At 41.6% G+C, this 22,158-nt stretch overlaps 1 long non-coding RNA gene and 1 pseudogene across 1 annotated transcript; one reads left to right on the forward strand and one right to left on the reverse strand.

Annotated features, from left to right (window-relative positions):
• Nucleotides 1-4,987: 4,987 nt before the first annotated feature.
• On the reverse strand, nt 4,988-5,708 carry LOC131910379 (peptidyl-prolyl cis-trans isomerase A-like; annotated as a pseudogene).
• A 536-nt stretch (nt 5,709-6,244) lies between these two features.
• LOC131910381 (uncharacterized) lies at nt 6,245-10,741 on the forward strand. Its single transcript, XR_009379122.1, has 3 exons — nt 6,245-6,332; nt 6,620-6,794; nt 10,688-10,741. It is a non-coding gene; the product is annotated as an uncharacterized LOC131910381 (long non-coding RNA).
• Nucleotides 10,742-22,158: the final 11,417 nt, after the last annotated feature.

Here is a 22,158-nt window from a genome sequence, read left to right on the forward strand (position 1 = left end):
CAAAGCAAAACTAAAAAGCTGTTTGTCATATTCCAGGCAGCAGGGCTAAACTATTCCTGAATAGCCATATCCTTTTGTGACACATTTGTTGGGCTTAGCAGAGCCATATGCATTTGTTTGTAGTTGCTTTTCTTTGTGTGTGTGTGTGTGTGTGTGTGTGTGTGTGTGTGTGTGTGTATGTTGGAGTGTATGTATGTATTTTTATATGTCTGTAGGCAGATGTATGTTCAGGTGTGAATGCATGCATGTGTGTGTGTGTATGGGTGTGTGTGTGTGTGTGTGTGTGTGTGTGTTGGAGTGTATGTATGTATTTTTATATGTCTGTAGGCAGATGTGTGTTCAGGTGTGAATGCATGTATATGTGTGTGTATGTGTGTGTGTTAGAGTGTGTGTATGTATGTATTTTTATATGTCTGTAGGTGGATTGTGTTCAGGTGTGAATGAATGTGTGTGTGTGTGTGTGTGTGTGTGTGTGTGTGTGTGTGTGTAGGCCTGGGGTCTTTCTTCTTTTGGGGAGTCTTTCTTGTTAGCTCCCCACCTTTATTCATTGGCAGGGACTTTCAATTGAACCAAGAGCTCATGGATAGCACCAGTTAGCCGGGCAGCTACATAATTCATGGGTGTTGAGGGTATTCAAAACCTCTATTAGCTATTTTGAAATAGATAATTAATTGTATTGACATGGCTACTTCACTGTGCTAGGAGCATTCAGATGTGTTTCTCTTACCCTGTATTCATTGCCCACTCTCTTTCCATCTCTTTCCTCATGCCCTTCTGCTGACCACTGTTTTTTTTTTTAACATCTATGAAATAATTTATTTAAAGAGAGTGTTCCATGTACAGTTAAGACTATGCAGTCTTTATCTTTCTATGGTCAGGCTTTGCTTTTAAATGAAGTGATCTCCTTTTTGTTTTAATAGATTTTTTTCCCCAGAGAACATTAGTTCCTGACAGAACAATCTGATATAAGGGAAGAGCCCTGCCTGACAACCCCCCCCCACTAGCTGATGCAGATTGAGGACATGCTCCAGTCTCAATTTGGGGTTTTCAGTTTCTTTGTCAGTCTGTGTCATGGCCTAAAGACCTCTATTTAGAGGAATCAGCAAGAAGTTTCCCTGAAATTAATTTTTGAAAGTAAAATCTCTTATTGAGCCTTTATATTACCTTGGAACAATTTCTCAGTGGTAGCAGCTGTTTCCTTAGATGAAACAGACACATCATGGGCCTCCCAAAGAATTGTAGATTCCTGCAGATCAGAGATCATCTAATCTGGGAGTTTTCAGAAAAGTCTCCCTTTCAAGACTTGCCAGAGACCCCTGAGTTTGGGGGTGGTGGTGGTTATCAAACACTGTGACACTTGGAAGATTTCAAATCTTTCTTTTTGAATAATTGATTATTTGTGTGTATGTGTGTGTTTGTGTGTGTATATGTTTGTGTGTGTATCTTCATGAGTTTATGTACATTACATATTCACAGAATCTTGCAGAGGATAGAAGAGGACATTGGATCACTTAGAGTTACAGGTGGTTGTGAACTACCTTATGGGCGCTAGAAACTGAACTTTGGTCCCATACAAGAGCTGCAGGCACCCTTAACAACTGAGTCCTCTTTCCAGCCCCAGAATTCATTTTAGATCCTGGGTCATATCCCAGCTACATCAAATAAAACTCAGGAGATTTAAAATGATTTTTTTAGTTAAGGAGTCCTAAAAAGGATTGTCAGATGTCTCCCATAGCTTTAAGGATGAAAAGGACCCTTGATAGAAGTCTAAGCCTGTGGTTCTTGTGTGGATTATCAGGATGGTGCTTTTCATGTAGCATCCTTTTCAGACTTGGGGAACCAGAATTCTCAACCAGCAGGCCAGGGTTCTGAGGATTTAATAAGTCTGCCCTTGAGTGCTAAGGTCTTCAATCTTGAGAACCTTTGGTTTAAACTTAAATTTGGGCAGGCAGGAGAATGTTGTATTTCCTCCATTAGAAATCTTGACAGGTGGTGGGGGTTATGCAAATGCACTCCCATTTATTAACTTCACATTGATGTGTAAGGATAGAAGTGGGTAACATGCATGGCTGGGCATCTCAGTGGCATCTGGAATTGTTTCATGTATTTATTGAGTTTCTTTTCTGGATGAGGCCATCAAGAAGTACACATGAATAAGGCATGGCCTCACTGGCAAGGAGCTAACAAAAAGTAGAGGTGTCAAATAGTTTCTCTACAGCACGGTGGCAGCAGAGTAGCTTCTGTACAGAGGACTGGGACAAAGACACTGAGCTGCACTGGGTACCCTTCCAGCACTCCCATCGGCATATCCAGAATGTATGGTGGAACACACAGACCTAAGGCTCATGGATCAGTGACTTCTCACACATGCACACAACTCTTACAGTCATTATGTGAATCTGGCATGTGTATTCTCAGCACCTTAGAAGGCTCCTTAGTATCCCTTCACCCCCACTAATATCATCTCAATATAACTGTGACTCTGATCTCTATCAAGATTATTTTTAGTGATTTTTTTACAAAACTTCATGTAAATTGAATCCTACAGAATATAATCATTCCTTTCTGTCTGAATCCAGTCAGCCAGTATTACCCTGTACCATTTCATTCATTCTGTCCCAGTTGGCAGTTCCCTCTTTACTGGTCTGCATCCTTTACTATGTGGCAATGCTAGTGATTTCATCTTCCTTCTGAAGGTCGCTTGGCTTGTTTCTGAATACAGCTAGTTAGAAACAACCTTGGATATTTTTTGTGCAGGTGACCAAAGAGGAGCAGGATAACCAAAGGGAGGTGGGGTGTGGTATTGATGTCCTGTTTAGGGCTGAGCATGCTACAGCCTCCAATCAGTACACTGATTGGTTGTTGGTCCCTGTCTTACTGGGCATCTACTGTGAAAAGAAGCTTCTTCCATGAGCATTGAGAGATGCACTAATTTATAGGCATAAGTATAATTACTTAGGAGGCAGTTTGGTACTGTGTCCATTTAGCAGAATGCTTATAGTACGTTGTAAAAAGGGGCCCTCAAAAGAAGAAATGCAAATGGCTGAGAAATGTTTTTTGAAATCTACAATATCATTAGTCATCAGGGAAATGCAAATTAAAACTACTTTGAAATGTCATCAGAACAGTTACAAAAAAAAAATCCAAAATATGGCTATAAATGCTGGCATGGATGTGGGGGGAAGGAAACACTTATTCACTGTTGGTGGGAGTGCAAACTTGTGCAGCCACTATGGAAATCAGTGTGGAGGTTCCTGAAAAAGCTAGAAGTAGAGCTGCTATGTGATCCAGCTATACCCCTCTTGGGCGTATACCCAAAGGACTCTATAGCTTACAACAGAGATACTTGCTCATCCATGTTCATTGCTGCTCTATTTACAATATCTAGTAAATGGTAAAAACTTATGTGTCTATAAACTGATGAATGTATAATGAAAATGTGGTATACATACACAGTGCAATAGTATTTGGCTATAGAGAAAAACAAAATTGTGAAATTTGTAAATAAGTGGATACAGTTGAAAAATAACTGAGTGTAGTAACCCAGAATGAGAAGGACAAATGTTGCTTCTTCTGTTTCATGTTTGGATTCTAGCTTTGAATCTTTGGATAAGTGGGTTTTGGTTGGAGTACCCACAGAAGTCAGGCAGGTAGTGAGAGGCTGTTGTGGGGCAGGGGAGTTGCCAAGGCAGAGGAGATACAATACAGTTGTAAGAAGGGAGAGTGGGGAATAATAGAGTGAGAAGTATTAGATGTGGTAGGAGATGGCAAGGGCAAGATTGAGGAGAGAACATAGAGAAAGATAGCTAACACTAAAGACTAAAGACCTTCAAAAGAGCCATATGGAAACCTACGTTGAAATTCTCTCTCTCTCTCTCTCTCTCTCTCTCTCTCTCTCTCTCTCTCTCTGTCTCTCTCTCTCTCTCTCTCTCTCTCTCTCTCTCACACACACACACACACACACACACAACTATATATATATATTATATATATATTAAAATTGCTTATCTGCTAACAGGTGGACTATAGTTCTTTCACACACTATAGGCTATCAAATAAGAAATCCACTACTTTGTATGGGAAGCCTTTTTGAGTTGTTGGTCAGGGGACCCTCAAAAATTACAGGCTGTTTCCATTGCCATTGTTTACTTCATAACTTCATGCTAAGACCCTATTGGTGAAGATACCCTGTCTTAGGGTTTCTATTGCTGTGAAGAGACACCATGACCATGGCAATTTTTATAAAGGAAAAACATTTAATTGGTTGGCTTACATTTTCAGAGGTTCAGTCCATTATCATCATGATGAGGCAGAGCAGTGTACAGGCAGACTTGATGCTGGATCTAAGAGTCTTTACATCTTGAGTCAGAGGCAACAAAAGGTGGTTTGTCTCACTGGGTGTAGCTTGAGCATAGGAGACCTCAAAGCCCACCCCTACAGTGACACACTTTCTCCAACAAGGCCACACCTACTCCAACAAAGCTACACCTCCTAATAGTGCCACTCCATTTAGGGGTCATTTTCTTTTAAACCACCACACACTCCATGCCTGAACTGTTGAACATGGAGAAACCAAGCTGCTACTGACCTGGCAGCTCCATCTCTACTGGCTAGCTAGGCATGCTACCAGGGGAGTAGAGTAATCCAAAGTCTTAAAGTTGACTGTGAACACTTTGAATTCTAATAACCAGTAGCTTGGCAAGATATGCCCACTGGTGAAATGATGGCACAGATCTCATAGGAGTAACCAACCACTTTCTGACTGGGTTTAAGGCATACTCCACAAGACAGACTCAAGCCTGACACTGTAAACGGGGCCAAGAACTGTAGCTTAGTAGGTCATAGGCCCTGAAGGAGGACTAAACGGATATAACCTGGAACTCATGATATAGCCCAGGCTAGCCTTGAAATTGTGATGATCTTCTACCTCAGCTTCCTAAAAGCTGGGATTATAATGTGAGCCACCACACACAGCTTCCTTTCACTCTTTTTTTTTCTTATTTAGTTTTTATTCATAATCATAAACTTAACTCTGCAATCCAGCTAGACTTGGGAGGGGAATGAGGAGAATATGGAACCCAGAGAACTTCAGTGAGAGCGGAGATTACAGGGTACTGTGAGCAGATGGGGTAGGGGTGCTCTCCTGAGCTACAGAAGGAATGGTCTGGTGGGTAAGAAGCCCGCAAGTCGATAGAATTAGAGTTTGTCCACAGTCGGAAATGGTGATCTTCTTGCTGGTCTTGCCATTCCTGGACCCAAAAACGCTCCATGGCTTCCACAATGTTCATGCCTTCTTTCACCTTCCCGAAGACCACGTGTTTGCCATCCAGCCACCCAGTCTTGGCGGAGCAGATGAAAAACTGGGAACCATTTGTGTTTGGTCCAGCATTTGCCATGGACAAGATGCCGCAACCTGTGTGCTTCAGGACGAAGTTCTCATCCTCAAATTTCTCTCTGTAGATGGATCTGCCGCCAGTGCCATTATGGCGTGTGAAGCCACCACCCTGGCACATGAATCCTGGAATAATCCTGTGAAAGGAGGAACCCTTATATCCAAATCCTTTCTCTCCAGGGCTCAGGCCGCGAAAGTTTTCTGCCGTCTTTGGAACTTTGTCTGCAAATAACTAGAAGGAGACGCGGCCTAAGGGCTTGCCATCAGCCGTGATGTTGAAGAACATGGTGGGGTTGACCATGGCTGCAGCAAGCGGCGAGAGGAGACAGCTGTCTGCAAAGCCTTCTTTTCACTCTTTAATGAATACTTCTGAGACCAGTTTCTCCTCCCTCTCTTCCTTCTTCCTCCCTTCCTTCTTTCCTTCTCTCCTTCCTCCCCTTTCCCCCTTATTCCTTCTTCCTCCCTCTCTCCTTCCTCTTTCCCTTCCTCCTCTCTCTCCTTTCACCTTTCCCCTTTCCTTCCTCCATTCTCTTCTTCCTCCTTCCCTTCCTTCCTCCTTATCTCTTTTTTTCTCTCTTCCTTCTTTCCCTCCCTTCTTTTTGCTCTGCCATAGAAGACTCTGATACTCTTTCATCCTCCCTTCTTTTCTTCTTTCTTTCATTCCTACAGTTAAGTCCAGGAAGAAAGGATGTGTCCCAGAAGTACCAAGCCAACAGTTCCTGGCACCATTGTGATCACATGTGCTCATAGCTGCTGTGGGATGTCTTTCTCTATGCTGTGAATATGTGCTGTTCCCATTGTTTAGTAAATGGACTGCTTTGGCCTATGGCAAGGCAGCTTATAGGCAGGCGGGTAATCCAGGACAGAGAGAGGAAAAGGAAAGGCACAGGAGAGAAGAGACGCCAGCTGCCACCAGGAGAAGCAAGATGTGAAACCACTGGTAAGCCATGGCCACGTGGCAACTTATAGATTAATAGAAATAGGTTAAGTTATAGGAGCTAGCTAGTGAGAAGCCTGAGCCATTAGGCCATACAGTTTGTAAGTAATGTAAGCCTCTGTGTGTTTACTTGTCCGAGTGGCTGCAGGATGGGTGGGACATGTCCTGGTGGGCTTCTGTGAGAAAAAATAAAAAGACTCCATGAATCTCTTTTCTAATTGGGTATCTTTCTTAGACACATTCATGAGACAATATGTTTTTGAGTCTTTCCTTCTTTTTGCTCTTGGTAGACTTGTGACTAGAATTCATGCCTGGATTTTATAACACCAATGAGAAGTATCTGCCCAGCATAAGTGGGCTCAGCCTCTCAAGGCCCCTGTGCTCAGAAGCCACCATTCTTCTCATCCTCTCAGCAATCAAAAGAGATGTTAGATTGGGCAAGAGTAAGCAACAAGGATGAGGCAGGTAAGGCTGAAAACACTGGGCCATGTCTTTACCAAAAAATAGTTGTGACATGCACAGAAAGCAATCTGGCCAGAGGAAAACTGACCTATAAGCTCCAAACCAAAGATGATGATGTGCAGCCCCAGAGCCAACCAAGAAATGCCACCATAGTTAGGAGCAAAGCCTGCCAAATATCCACGCATAAAAATCCTCAGCCCTTTGTTTAGTAAATGAGAGATTGCTTACAAACCTCCCAGAGTCTGCGTCATTGACTCTGTATCTACTCACCCCCTTCCCCCAGGGTCAGAGACAGCAGGACCCCAGCTGCAGAGCCAGCAACACAAGGAGAGGGACCATAATCCCTGTATGTACAGGAAAGGAAATGTCCCTGTGTGTTGTGTATAGCTTGAGTTCCTGGAAGCTATGGAACGTTCTAGATCACTGATCTGGATAGTGGATGGTTTTATTTCTTTGAAGTAAATATGAAGTCCTTCACAAGTTGATTATCTCTCATCTGAAGTTTGTGGGACCAGAGACTTTTAAGATTTCAGGTTTTATGGATGTTTAAATAATTGTTCATACCCACTGAGATACCTTGGGGGCAGTGGCCCAAGATAAACATGAAAACTGTTTTATGTTTCATATAGTTTCTTTTCTTTCTGATTGTTGAGACACTATATTGCTATATATCTCAGGCTAGCCTCAAATTCCCCACCTTCCCACCTTAACCCCTCAATTGCTGGGATTACAAGTGTGTGCTGGGTTTATATACATTTTTACACATTGCCTGAAGTAAAGCTTATGCATAATTTTTAAGTAATCATATTCATGAAATGAAGTTTCACGTGTGGAATTTTCTGCTTTTGGCACCACAGCAGCCCTTAGAGAGGTCTGGGTTTTGGAATGGTTGCAATTTCAGATTTTTGGATTAGGGAGGTTGAGCCTGCAACTTTTGTACTGGATGGAGATTTTGTTCCATTTCCCTGAAGCACACACCATCACAGCTGATAGTAATGACTAGGTCCTGGAAACATGTGCTGCCAAACACTAGGCTGTTGCATGCTGACTATATAGTTTGTCAGTTGGCTTCAGGTGATTCTGAATCTCCCTTAAGGGTGAGATGGGGCTTGTGGGAAGATTTGAACTTCAGGTTTTCTCTTTAAAATGGGTGTCTCTGAAACCCATCTCTGACTGTTCCCATCTGTTTCTTTTCCAAAATTGGTGTTGAAGAGGGACAAACAGTTCAGGCCCATCAGGTTCTAATCAGGTTCAGAGCTCTCTCTGTTTAATAAAACATGAGTTTCTTAATTAGTGTCTACCACTCATTTTTTAAGGGAGATGAAGTCCAGGATTCTCCCTTATTTGAACCAAACTCATAAAGATATTGGTGTGAAGCTATTATGTCTTGTGAGAGAATCATTGCTCAAGGAGACTAGAAAATGTTGAAAAATCTTTTCACTGATGGCAAATGGAGTTTGTTCTGGGCTGGAGTTCTAAGCTTTTGAATGTAGAGTGGGCTCTGAGCCATGGGGTACTCTCAGGCTGACTTGAGAGGAAAAGAGAAATAAAGAGAAGACAGAAACTGTTTCAATAGTCTTTTGGTTCCTTTTCATACTTTTAAAATCACTCTGGTCACTGTCTAAGCCTAAACCACCCATCCACCAGTGCTCAAAGGTACACTGTCCCCCGTGTGTTCAAATGGATCATGCCCTGTTGGAATGTGCTCTTCTTATAACACAGATGCATTGCCATTATTGGCTTCACAGGATAGACTATTTGGAAGGACTGTGGCTTAAGAACTATTTCTTCACCAACCCAAAAGAAATCTGTCTGTAAAGTCACATAACTCAATTTCAGTCTGCTTTTGTCTACTTTTGAAAATATTTAGTTTTAGTTTTCTCTCCAATGAACCTGAAAACGCTATCAGTTTTGGCCTGTTTTAGTTCAGGTGGGTTTTTTTTGTTTGTTTGTTTTTTGTTTTTTTTGTGGGTTTTTTGTGTGTTTTGTGTGTGTGTGTGTGTGTGTGTGTGTGTGTGTGTGTGTGTGAATGTGTGTGCTTGTGTGTGCATGTGTGGGTACATGTACACATGTATGTGTCTATGTTGGATGTCTTCCTTGGCTGTGTTTCTCCTTATCTCAGACAATCTCACTAAACCCAGAGATTACTGATTTGGCTAGATGGCCTGGCCCTCCAGCAAACCCCAGGAACCCTTCTTTGCTCACATCCACACTGCTGGGTAAACGAAGGCACAGGCTGCTGTGCTCTGCCCTTTCCGTGGGTGCTGAGGACTTGAATTCAGTCCCCATGCTTGCCTGGCACATACTTTACTGACTGAATCACCTTCCCGGCACTGTTTTAGCTCAACACTTTTTCTTTTTTCTTTTCTTTTTTCCCCAAATTTTTCCTTCTTTATTAATTACATCAATTCTCCTCTTGCCTTTCCTCCCTTCAACCCATCCCATGTCCCTTCCCTGCAGTCCTTCCTATTTTTCCCTAACCCCTTCTCAAATTGGTCTCTTTAAAATTATTGTCACACATGCGCACATGTACACATATGCACACACATGTAAATACAACCTGCTGAGTCTGTTTGGTGTTGCTTGTGGGTATATGATTTCAGGGATGACTGCTTTGTATTTGTATTGAATAACCAATTAGGGGGCTCATCCTTGGGAGAGACTAATTCTCCCTCTCAGCAGTTCATTGTCTAGTGGTGGGATGCTGTGAGATTTCCTCCTTCCTTGTCACTGGTATTTGTCTGCTGGTACTGTCATTGTTCAGAAATTGTTTAGGCAGCCATACTGTTATTGTGGGTCTAGCTTCCCTGTCATTTCTAGGAGACAATTTTAAAAAGGACTTTTCCTAGACTTTAATGTACGCTGGAGTCCGACATGTGTTCAGCAATCTAAGATTATGCTACTTCCAGCCAAAACACAGAGGACCACCAGCTAAACAAAAGGATCCTCTTTAGTAAGTGAAGAAGCCACACTCTTTCTGTCCAATAAGTTCAAAGCACAGACTGAGGTACTAGGTATGAATATCAGTGTGAGCAGTGAAATTGTAGCATGAGTCTTAAAAGGTCTTATTAATAAAATCAAACCTGAAGCCAGGTATTCGGGTGAGTGGATGCTATAAGATCAGAGAAGCAGAACAAGCCACAGCTTCTTCACCTTGCCAGTTCCTCAGTTGATCCTGTTTCCTCAGACTGGAAGCCTCTGAATCCTCATCCAGAAGGAATCTTAGCTGAACTGTTGCTCAAAAGCCTAAAAGCTTAACCTGCCTCTAGTTCCTGGTCCTCATGCCTTATATACCTTTCTGCCTTCTGCCATCACTTCCTGGGATTAAAGGCATGAGTTACCATGCCTGGCTGTTTCCAGTGTGGCTTTGAACTCACAGAGATTTGGATGGATCTCTGCCTTTGGAATGCTAGGATTAAAGGCATATGTGCCACCATTTTCTGGCCTCTGTATCTAGTGGCTGTTCTGTTCTCTGACCTCAGATAAGTTTATTAGGGTGCACAATATTTTGGGGAACACAATATCACCACATAAAACATTTACTCCAAATCACCATATTAAACTGTGGTTTTGATTACATTTTCCCATAAGGAATGAATTGCAGATCCTAAAAATGCTGTCCAGGAGCCTGGTATTACAGGAATTGCTTCCTCTTCTCTGGCATGTGGCAGAGATAGTTCTGTATCCCAAGGCTTGTCTGTTGTTTGAGCTTTGTTGGATGCAGCCTGTGTGTCCTGCAGTCCCCACACTGAGCCACTCTCCTCTAAGAAGTCCTGGAAGAATTGGTAGAGTCAAACTCTCTATGTAGGCAGTGCGTTTTTCTTCCCTCTAACTCCAGGGGTTCTTGGGTTGCTGCCCTAGGGAGTATGTTGTAAGTAAAACCAATTATTTTCCAGGTATGGACATGGTGTGACCATTGGATATCATGCAGGAGAGAATGCTGTGGAGACCTATAGAAGGTTTGACCCCGTAGTTATAGCAACTAAGTAAGCAACATGACACAATGATAACTATGTGGCCATAATGAGACCATGGATATTACAGTTGAAGGAAAGTCTCACTTGAGACTCCAGCCACTATATCCTCCTACTTACCAACCACACATCATCTTGGGAGGTTCTTGAGTATAGAGGAGGTGAAAGGTTAACTGAAAACAGGGCTCCATGATACAGACTCTGAGAAGTCACCACCCCTGCTCACCTACCCATGGGATCACACTTTTCAGTGACACCATTGTGTTTGGTTTGCTTATATTCCTCTGAGTGACTCTTCACCCATGCTCCCATAAGTCCAGTAAACTCATTGGTTGGCCAAGTTGGACATGGGTAGAATAATTTTTTTCTTTTTTGTCTGTTGTTGATGCCCTAGAGGGGATGAATGGATGCCTGTTCACATTTCCCCAGGAAAAGTTACATACAGGGTACATTGAATTTCAGAACACGATTTAGCCATCTCCTTTGGGACATTCCTTCCACTGTCCCTTCAGTTTGGGTTTGGCACTGTACTAGCATTACTGATGTGCACAGTTATTGGTTGTGTTTTTGCTTCTCTCAGTCCATAGTGATCTTTGTGTTTGTGAGTTGATCCAGTGTCTTTCCTATATGATGGAAAGCAAACTTGTCAGATGGCCATGGTGTGTAGTGTGAGCCTTGTGCTTTCTGGGGTCAGTTCTTTAAGAAAGTCATTATGCTATTTGTCAATGGAAGCTGACCATGCTATGTTCTCCACAGAGCCCTGGAGCACGGTTGTGATTCTTTGAGAAGTACCTGAGGCCATTCAGGAAAACATCCATAGCTGGGAGTCCCAGGGATCAGGCAGTCTACTCTACTTTCAGGATTGATCCTACACTTTCAGGGCAAAGGAAAAACAGCACCCCTGCCTGTGCAGCTCTGAGAACTGAGATAGGATTAGGGGAATGTGAATATACACTTGACTAAGGGACAAGCTCCTTTCAGCCATCCAGTCATGGAAATCTGAAGATAGGAATGTATAATTTTTTAAATTCAGTAACAAATGTCAGAGCTGTCATGTTTCAGGCCTGTGACTAGTTTAATTGGCCCCAGTTTTTTAGTGTGATCCTCTAACGCAGAGCCACAAAACCATCTTGGTGGCTAATACATGCTGAGCAGTTATGAACCCAAATGGAAGCCATTCTATGCAGGAGTGGGAGAGAAAGGGTTATTGCAGAGGCTTTGGCGTCATCTGGAAGTTTTCTGGGTCCCTGAGCAGGAAGGTAGTCTGACATTTAAATCAGCCATGTTCTTGCTTCAGTCTTTGCCTGGTGAGAAACCACTTTTTTGGACATTGATTTTGGTCGATCTGTTTTCTGTTTGTTTGATCCTCAGCCTGGGTTTGTTTTTCTCTTTTGACTCTATCAGCTACAGCTGCGATGGTAAGGCCTAATCCACATCCTTGAAAAGTGGAGCCAATGGTCCTAAGTTTCTGAAATCCTGGCGGGTTTGTGTGGATACACACAAGGAAAAGACTTCCTGATTTCCCTGAGAAAGTCAATCCCTGTTCAAACCATTTCTCCACTTGCCCTCTTCACATCTTCAGTCTATCTCTCATGCACTTTCCCATTCATTGGCCTCTGATGCAAGCTGATTTAAATTAAATACCCACTCATTCCTTCAAAAGATGTTCCCACGCTATATACAGTGTCCTAACTGAAGTTTCTTATATGAGAAAATAAGACAGATCAATGGTTCCTGGCCAGACTAGAACTCACTACCCTTCCTGTCACCTTTAGTATTACCAAAAAATGTGGCTTCTACTTCATGTTTTAGAGGCACATGGTTTTGTTTTCTAATTACACAAATAATCCATAATTTTTATTATATAAATTAGAAAATTTTTAAAAAGCTAAAAAGAAAAAGAATTAACTATAAAAGTGCTTCTGTTACCGTGTTATTAAAGAATATTGTTGGAGCACTTTATTGTAGACCCCTCACCAGGCTGTTTTTCCATCACAGGATGATACCTGCACTTTCTCTCTTTGCTGTAAAGTATGCACATTATTTTAAAAGAGACACGGCTTCATCTGCAGGCATAGCATCCCTCACTTGAGCTGAGTCCTTTGTCTGAATCTGTCCTTTCTTGCTTGCTGTTATAAACAATGCTTATTATGAGCTTCTTTGTGGATAGAAGCTTTATATAGTTCACATTTCTTTTTTTGAAAAGAGAATTGTGCAATGTAATATCTGAGTCAAAAGCGTGATGTTCCTCATCATCTTTCCCAAGGGTTTTGCCACTTTATTTCCACCACCTACTGACAGTGCACCAAAACGTGTAGCTGTGTAAGGCGTTAGGTGATAGGGGTTACACCCAGACTGAGGGTCAACCAGTCTGTCACAGTACAAGTACCAGCTTTGGCTCTTACTATGGTTTCAGACACCTTACTTCCCTCCTATCCTTCTCTTTACTACTTGGAGAATGGGGCTAAAAATAGTACTTTCTTGTGGTGAAGATTAAAATGACAGAAGATAGACAGAGAGGAAAGGTAACCAGTGAACACTCAACAGTGCTGTGTTGGAGTGTGAGATGAGTTTAACACTGTTTCTTTTTCTTTTTTCTTTTTTCTTTTTTTTAAGATTTGTTTATTTATTGTACATACAGTGCTCTGCCTGCATGTATCCCTGCAGGCCAGAAGAGGGCACCAGATCTCATTACAGATGGTTGTGAGCCACCATGTGGTTGCTGGGAATTGAACTCAGGACCTTTGGAAGATCAGCCAGTGCTCTTAACCTCTGAGCCATCTCTTCAGCCTTTTTTTTCTTTTTCTTTTTCTTTTTTTTTTTTTTTTTTTTTTTTTTTTTTTTTTTTTTTTTTGAGACAGGGTTTCTTTGTGTAGCTTTGGAGCCTGTCCTGGAACTGGCTTTGTAAACCAGGCTGGCCTCGAACTCATAGAGATCCACCTGTCTCTGCCTCTCAAGTGCTGGGACTAAAGGTGTGGACCACCACTGCCCTGCTCAACACTATTTCTTAAACTCTGATAATCCCCCAACACACTTAGAATATGACCTTGTGGGATATGAAGTCTTTTCTGAGTGATCAAGTTAAGAGGGGATAATGGCTGAGTTATTGTGGGCCCTACTCCAATGACTGGTATCTTTATAAAAGAAGAGAATTAACAGATACCAAGGGAAGGCCATCAGGGCAGGAAGGCAGAGGCCAGAGAGAATCTTCTAGAGCTGGAGTGCCAGTGGCCATGTCAGAGGAGCAGCAGATGGCAGTTGACTTCAGGGTGTCAGTCCACCAGGAGGAGAATCCCTGATGGGTGAATCTCAGATAGGCAAGGCCCCGAGACCACAGACTCCAGAACATCTTTATTCTGCTGTGCCTTTACATGTTTGCCACTGCCATCTTTCTCTGGTATCTGGCATGGAGTGAATGGGTGTGGGGAGATCCCCACTGCCTGTAATGTAATGTATTTATCTCATGGGAATATTCCATTCTACTGGGCACTTTTACCTGTGGATTATTACAAAGATAATTTCTTCCTAAGCTGTACTGTCTAACTGATAATAATAATGTTAGTTTAAATAGAGTTTTAATGATAAAAAAAACGAAAGTGTCACTCAGCTAGAGCACATGAGTTTCTATTGAGGAGCCATATAGACTATGGCTCAGGTTAATAATTAAGAAAAACAATTGAGTCCTACTAGCCCAGCTAGTTTAAAATCTTCTAATCTTAATGTTGGGAGATATGTTCACAGGTTTCAGGGTGCATCATAGCTGAAACAAAGTTTTGAAAATAACTTAAATTTAGACTAAGATTTTTTTTTTTTTTGTCAAATGGCTTTTCAGTGCAAAAACCCAAGAAGACAATATAAAGTTTTAGAAAGGCACGTAGTTGAGTAAGGAACTCTTTAAGGTTAGGGAACAAGAACAAAGCAGCCCAATTATCATTAGCTGACATACCTTTCTTGCTAGGATTGGTTGATAATCAAAGATGATGATTAATTTCTTATACTCATTTCTGCCCTTAGTCTCCTGATATAAGAAACTATTGATGAGTGGTTATGCACCCTAAAGATTTAAAGTAGAGCTGACTGATTCTTTTTCATATATAAAAGTTTAGATTTGTGATTACTGTAAGATTCCTTATAAGATTGCCTTTTAGATAAGTAATAAAGTGATTGCTCCTTTCTTTGTAACTGCAAAATGCAGCCTGCCAGTAAATAAATGGCTTGCTTGCCTACACTGTTAATCTATAACAAGTTGCTGGATATTAATGTATATGGGTTCTTGGGATAATTTGTTTTTCACCTGTAATATATAAAATGTTTAATCATGTAAGGGATATGGAAAACATGCTGTTTTTTACTTGTATTCATTGTAATTATTAATTTGAAAAACACAATGTAACCACATTGTGATTTTTTATTGCCTGAAAGATTTTGCTGGGTTATATAAACTGTAAGGGAAAGAATAAAAATAGAAATAAAATGGGTTAGAAGGAAAACATCAAGAATGAGATAGTTAGAAGGAATTAGAAGGAAAATATCAACAATAATGACAGAGTTACAAAGAAAACATCACAAATGAGAGAAGGAAATCATCAGGAAAATAAAAAAAAAAAGAGAATGCAAAAGAAGAATAAAGAAAAGGTCTGAAGGAAACCATCAAGAGAGTGTGTGAGTGTCTTTTTCCCTACCCCCCTCAGATAAAAAAGTCATAGTATGCTGACTTCATGGATTCCCTTCGAGCCCTGCACTGCTGGAGGCTGGTCCCCAGGCAGTGATACTGGAGAGGTATGAGGATTCCAGAACATGTGGGACGGGAGCAAGGAGAGAGTGTGGCCAGAGAAGACAGTGATTTTGAACTTCCACCTACAGAACTGTAAACAGAGATACTGTTGTATAAAGGCACAGGGTTCTGGGATCAGTCTTCACAGATCATTCAGGGCTCCCCTACACAGGGAAAATGCTACTGTGCCACCATACCTCAGGGAGTGGACTCACTGGTCGCATGAAACTGACATGTCATTGCTGAGTAGATTTAGCATCATTTAAGGTAACTAAACCCTGCAAGGGCTCTTACCCAGAGTCACAGGCAGGCCTGCATCCTTTATCATCTTCTGGGCAACATTACAGGTGGGCAGAGACCCAGGCCTCAAGGATGCGGCCCCTCCCTGCTGCTGCTTGGCTGTGAACTTAAAGGTGGCTCTGGCTCTCGTTGTCTGTCCATAACCCAGGCTCATTTCCCATACCCACCTGGCCATTGAACTGTGATGGTATCTGAACCCCTGAGCCAACGGCCTGATTGCCTCACAGTCTATTACTGCAGATACAATTACACCACAGAGCACATGGCTGTGTTGCTGAGAGCAGGCTGTAATTTGCCAGTGAGGCTGGGCTTCTCCCAGACATGGACTCATCTAAAATTGGAGACTCATTCATAAGTATTTTTCTTTGCAAGCATGGGGGAAGGTCAAGTTTAATTGCATGTTGAAAGACAGTTCTACCTAGAAGGCACGGAAGTGGGGCTGCTGGTGCAGAGCTTACTAATCTAAGTGCTCATTGCTCAAAAAAGTCTCTGAGGCTTAGAAAGGTAATGCGACTTGTCCAAGGTCACAGAGCCAGTTAGCTGGCTCCTTGTGTTCTCTGGTGGCCTTCATTACTCTCTGTGCTGGGTGAAGGAAGGAACTGTGTTCTCAGCAGCCTATGGACCTGAGCCATCTTGTCCTCTGCTTATCTCTACTAATGATAGGAATTATTCTTATTATTGAAATAGGTGTCCACCACAGATCTCAGGACCATCTACAAAGTGGCATCACGGTGTTTGCACAGAACCTGCACACACCCTCCTGCAGATTTTCAGGCATCTCTGGGTGGCTTGTGTCAACCACACAGTCTAGGTGCTGTGTGAAGGACTGTCAGACCACACCTCTTGGGGAATAAGGACAAGGAAATATGTCTGTGCATGTCAGATCACAGGCATTTTTTTTCCCTGAACACTTTTGACCACAGCTGGTTGAATCTGCCAATGAAGAACCCTATGGACATGGAAGTTGATTATAAAAATCTCTTCTTTCTATTTTATAATAATGTCTTTGGGAAATAAAGAACAAATTAAGAAAAGAGAACAATTAATCACAATTCTTTCACCAAGACACGGCTTCAAATTAGCATGTTTTATTCCCTTATAATTATTTTATGAATTCACATGTATTTTTCATTTCTTATTTTGAACAAAATTGAAATCATAGCTTATACACTTTCATATTACAGAATTTTCCATTTCTTACAGGTCGGGTATTTTCTAGCAGCATTAAATATCCTATCATATCTTCAAAACTCTGGTTGTATAATATTAAAATTGTAGCATGACTAGTATAGACATGTTTAGAATTACCTCTTATTTTTAATAATATAATTTCATCATTTCCCTCTATGCTTTCTTCTCTCTGGACATTCCTATCCCCCTCCTTGTTCTCCTTCAAGTTCCTGGCCTCTCTCATCTCTGATTATTTTTATGTAACAAATGCTTACAAGTAGAAATTGAGGTCAAAGGGTACGGCTATTTTTAAGAGCTATAAACAGCATATATTGCTAAGGCACATGGTTTCTCATCAGAGTAAAAATTGAATGTTGGACTTAGAATTAGGAAAAACAAATTTAAATTTCAAGTTCACCCTTTAGTAGCTCCATGACCACAGGCAAACTCTTCCTTTTCCTTGATTTAATATGTGAAATATCAGTACCTCAACCAAATAAAATATTCAGATGCTTAGTACAAGACCAACACATAGGGGATAACTCCATCATTTTTGATATGTGATTTTTTTTTCTGCCATTACAGTTATCTGCAGTCAGATATGGTCCATAAATGTTAAATGGAAGGTTCCAGATCGAAGCAATTCTTACGTTTAAAGTTGTCTACTACTCTGAGTGGTGGGATGGAATCTCATACCATCCTGATCCATCCTGTCTAGGACATCGATCGTCCTGTTGTCCAGTATGTTAACAGTGTATACATTTCCCATCCATTAGTCATCTAGTGACCATGCCAGTTATCAGATTAGCAATGGTACTGGAGTACTTACATTTAGGTGATGCCCTACCTGATAACAGTTCCTAACCACAGGAACAGTGGCACAAAGAAGACAACAGGACCTAAAATATAAACTTGCAGACTATCCTGGTACCATGTGGCAGTGCTACGGGGTTTATGAAGCCAGGCATAGTATACAGAATGAATATTCAGGTGCTTGGAGAGACAGAAATAAGTTAAAAAATTTAAGTGCATATGTATGCTCACCATGTGTGTGCAGGTGCCTGTGGAGGCCAGAAAAGGATGTCAGATCGCTTGGAGATGAAGTCACAGGAAGGTAAGTTATCTGATAGAGATAGAGGTGGTAGAAGTCAAACCAAATCCTATAGAAGAGCACCATGAACTTTTAACTGCTGATCCAGCTCTCCAGGCACCAGAAATCAAAATTAGTCTTTGAAAGATAGAATACACTCATATAACTTTTATGGTAGTATATTGTTATTATTATTCTATATTATTCTTACTGTTGAGCTTTTGCTGTGCCCAAATTATAAACTAAACTTGACCATAGGTATATATATCTCAGAAAAAATTCTATATACAGTATTTTCCACTGTGTGTGTTCTTATAGGCACTCACTGAGCAAGGGGTACTAAAGCAATTCTCCTGATGATAATATAAACTGCTGGGCTCAACTACTATTTATTGTTTCTTATTTTAAGGTTTTCCACAAGTGAGAAGCCAAGAACCACACTTGTCTAAGAAAAGACTAGGAATTTTTATTTTCAACCATAAAGCCATTGGTGTTGGGAGAGAGCTAAGCTTTCTGTCTGCTAGAAACTAGGTAAATTCAATGCACTTCCCAGAAACACTGGTTGTTCCATGCTAGCGAGGTACAGAAAGGTCAGAGTCGTAGCAGCACAAAGGTCAGGGTCAGGTTCTGAGGATGACATGCTCTTCCAGCAAAGAGTATCTGTGGAGTTGCTCTATTGCCACAAGTTCAATTTCACCTAATGCAATAGCCAACCACAGAGAAGTTTGATAAGGCTGCCAGGGCTCAGAGGAATGGGAGAAGGCCACAGTGGCTGCACAGGGGTCAAGATAATAAGCCTCTGACTTTATGTCCTTGAATTCTCAGAGTCTCAAAGGAGGCAAAAGCACCTGAGCTGAGGAAACTGGAGGGAGGTCTCAGGGCAGCGGACAGGACTGCAAACGCAAGGCCACATGCTCTAGATGACTTTGGACAAGCCACTAGACCTTTGCTTCCTTGCTGCAGGTCATTAGTGAAGCTACATAGCAAGGATGGTCAGGTTAAAAAACCTGAAAGGGGCTAATAAATAGAAATTGGTGTTGCCATCACCTTCAAGACATTGGAGAATCCACCAGCTTACTCTAACCTTCATTATCTTCATGATAAAACAAAATAATCATAAAAATACTTCTGGTACAATATTGCTGAGGATTGGGGGGAAAAACTATGAAGGGGCTGAGTCACCAATGCAGCACTGTAAAATAGTGAGGATGTGGAAGGCAGGGAGCACCCCTAAGCTGAGGGCACCAAAAGGCAGAAGTTCCTTCAGGGTCTGAAGTTTGGGGCTCCCTACTGGCCATCTCACATTTACCTCAGTTTGCTTATTCACTTGTTTAAAATTTGCCCTCCAGTTCTCCACACCCGAGAATTAAGATAACTCAAGTATTTAGTGTAACAACTTTACGCACATCCCTCAGAGACAGTTGTGGCTAGCCAGTGCTTGTTTCCCAGCAAGGGCTGTGGCTCCTGTGGTCTGGTTCTCAGGGGGAGATCTCAGCATTGCAGGTGACATGTAGAGAAAGTCTGAAGGATTGTACTCCAGGAGACTGGAACTGAACCTCCAACTCCAAGATGACCTCTTTTGGCATCTTTCTGGTTACAGCTCCCTTCGGGAGGGAAGGACATGAAATATCAGGAGGCAGTCCTGTTTTAGATTCAGGGTGCTGTGACCCATCGACACAATGCATTCTGCCTTCTAAAACCTTACTCTGACCACTGTCAGAGATTCCTGAGGCCATGGCAAGTACAGACAGCTAATGCTTAGGCAACCAGACCCTATGAATGACGTGATTTTGGAACTTTTATATTAAATGTGACCGTGGGGAGTTATGTAGAATTATTAACAGAGAGAAAGTTGGCATTCTTTTGAGTTTGTGACATATGTGTGCTCACACACTTATGTGTGTGAGCATATGGGTGTTTAGGTGTGGGTGTACATGTGTGTGGAGATTGGAAGTCAATCTGAGGTATTTTCTTTAGTCACTCTTTGCTTTATTTTGTCTTTCACTGAACTTGGAGCTCACTGGCCAATCAGTGAGCTCCAGGGAGCTGCCAGTCTCCACAGCCACTGCAAAGCACCATCAAAGTAACTTCATGTTCATTTTCATGTATTACTCCTGCCAAGCTCAAATGTGCTCAACTCCTTTGTAGTAAAAATGAAGCCTGCATACACTGAGACTTTTCATCATGTGACCACTATTACAATGACAACAAAGGATGATTTTATTGAATTATTGATGTTGGTGAATGCAACTGGCATTTTGGGAACTTTCCTTAATAACCCTACTGTTTATAGAAATAAATACTGGCCTGGTCACCTCTCAGACTCATTTGGCCATTTTAATGTGAGCTTGCCATCTGGGTACTAAGTGCAGGTGACCAGAATCTACCTGGGTCGAATCAAGAGGAGGGAAAGGTTGCCAGTGAAAGCTGATGAGGCATTAGAACCAAATAGCTTAGCTTCCCAATGAGAAGGGAAAAAGAAGCTGTGGGCTGCTCCTAGGTTTTGACTGGGGAGGATGACTAGGCAGATGAAGGTAATGCTCCTATAGTAGGAAAGGTGGGAAGGATAACATCTGTGCGGGAACTGCCTAGGTACTATCTATTCTTAGTCGCTGAGTACTTTTTCTCTGTGATCCAGGGCACAAGAGGAATTCATACTGGTGTAGATTTTATCTGCAATTATAGAGCATCAAACTTCTCATCAGAAAAGAGAAGTTACGTTCTTAGGCAGTATCAAAGATGAAACATAGGAGAAAAGGTAGCTCATGCATTCAAAAGATAAAACAAAATAGAAATGAAGGTATGGGATATGTATCAGCTAGCTAATGCTATATAACAAACCACACCAAAAACATGGCAGATTAAAGCATCAACAACTTCTTGATTTCTCAAGAACTCATAGGACAACTGAGTAGTTCTACTAGTCAGGACAAGACATGGATTATGTTCGCTCAATGTTTTTATGAATCTGTCTAGTAGGCACATGGGTTGAGAGGTAGTCCAGACTTCAGCTGGATAACCTGGCTCTGCTTAATATGATTTCTACTCTTTGGAAACCTGTTCTCACAGCAGTTATGGGATTTCAAGAGAGGGGAGAGTGTGTGAAGCCTTTCAAGTGTGGTTGGATGAGTTACATGATCATGTCATAAGGCACAACTGGAATAGTTTTCCCGGAAAACCCTGTCGGCTTTCATCTTCCAAACATCTGCATTATAGAAAACCATGGATTTATTCAGTCATACTAACTCCCAGCATGACAAAGTGCTGTAAGTTTGTGATTGACTTTTGAATCTTTCTTGAGAGTTTGTTTTATCAATGGAGAACAAGAAAACAACTAGAAGTTAACAGCAGATTCTGGAGCAATGCCCCCCATCCCCCTACCACCAACTGTGACAAAGAACCCTACATTTCTTACATGGGGCCAGAAGAAGTGATTTCATGTCTGCACACTGAGTGGCTGAGTATGAATCAGCAAACATTGTGCAATATTAGGAAAAATCAAATACACAAGGAAGAATTAATAGGAATGAGAAATTTAACAACCCAAGAGAGACCCTCATTATTTCCAAATTATCTAGAAGTTACCAGGATGTTCTGTGTCTTCAAGTTACTAGGTACCTTTGGCATAAAGATTGTCCCGAGTCTAGGGATTGAAGGAGGTGATGAGCTTTGAAGGGAAAAGGCTCACAGATCTGAACAGCTAAGCTAAAAGAAGAAAGAACTGAATACTGAACATTATGGTTTGGGGCATAAAAATGACTTTGATGACAAAATGGGCCTTGTATTAGTTACTTTTATGTTGCTGTAATAAAACAGCATGACCAAAAGTAATCTATGAAAAAAGGGTTTATTTTGGCATCAGTTTCAAGAGAGATAAGTTAAGTGCCCATCATGTCTGGGAGGCACAGATGCAACATGACAAGCAGAGCAGGAGGAGCAGGAAGCTGAGAGATCACATCTTCAACTGCAAACACTAACAGAGAACTAACAGTGGGCCAAGGCTATGAACGCTCTAATTCTGCCCCCAGTGGCCTTCCTCCAGAAAGGCCATACTTCCTA

Source organism: Peromyscus eremicus, chromosome 5 (genome assembly GCF_949786415.1).
Source record: "Peromyscus eremicus chromosome 5, PerEre_H2_v1, whole genome shotgun sequence".
In the NCBI taxonomy this organism is placed as follows: Eukaryota; Metazoa; Chordata; class Mammalia; order Rodentia; family Cricetidae; genus Peromyscus; species Peromyscus eremicus.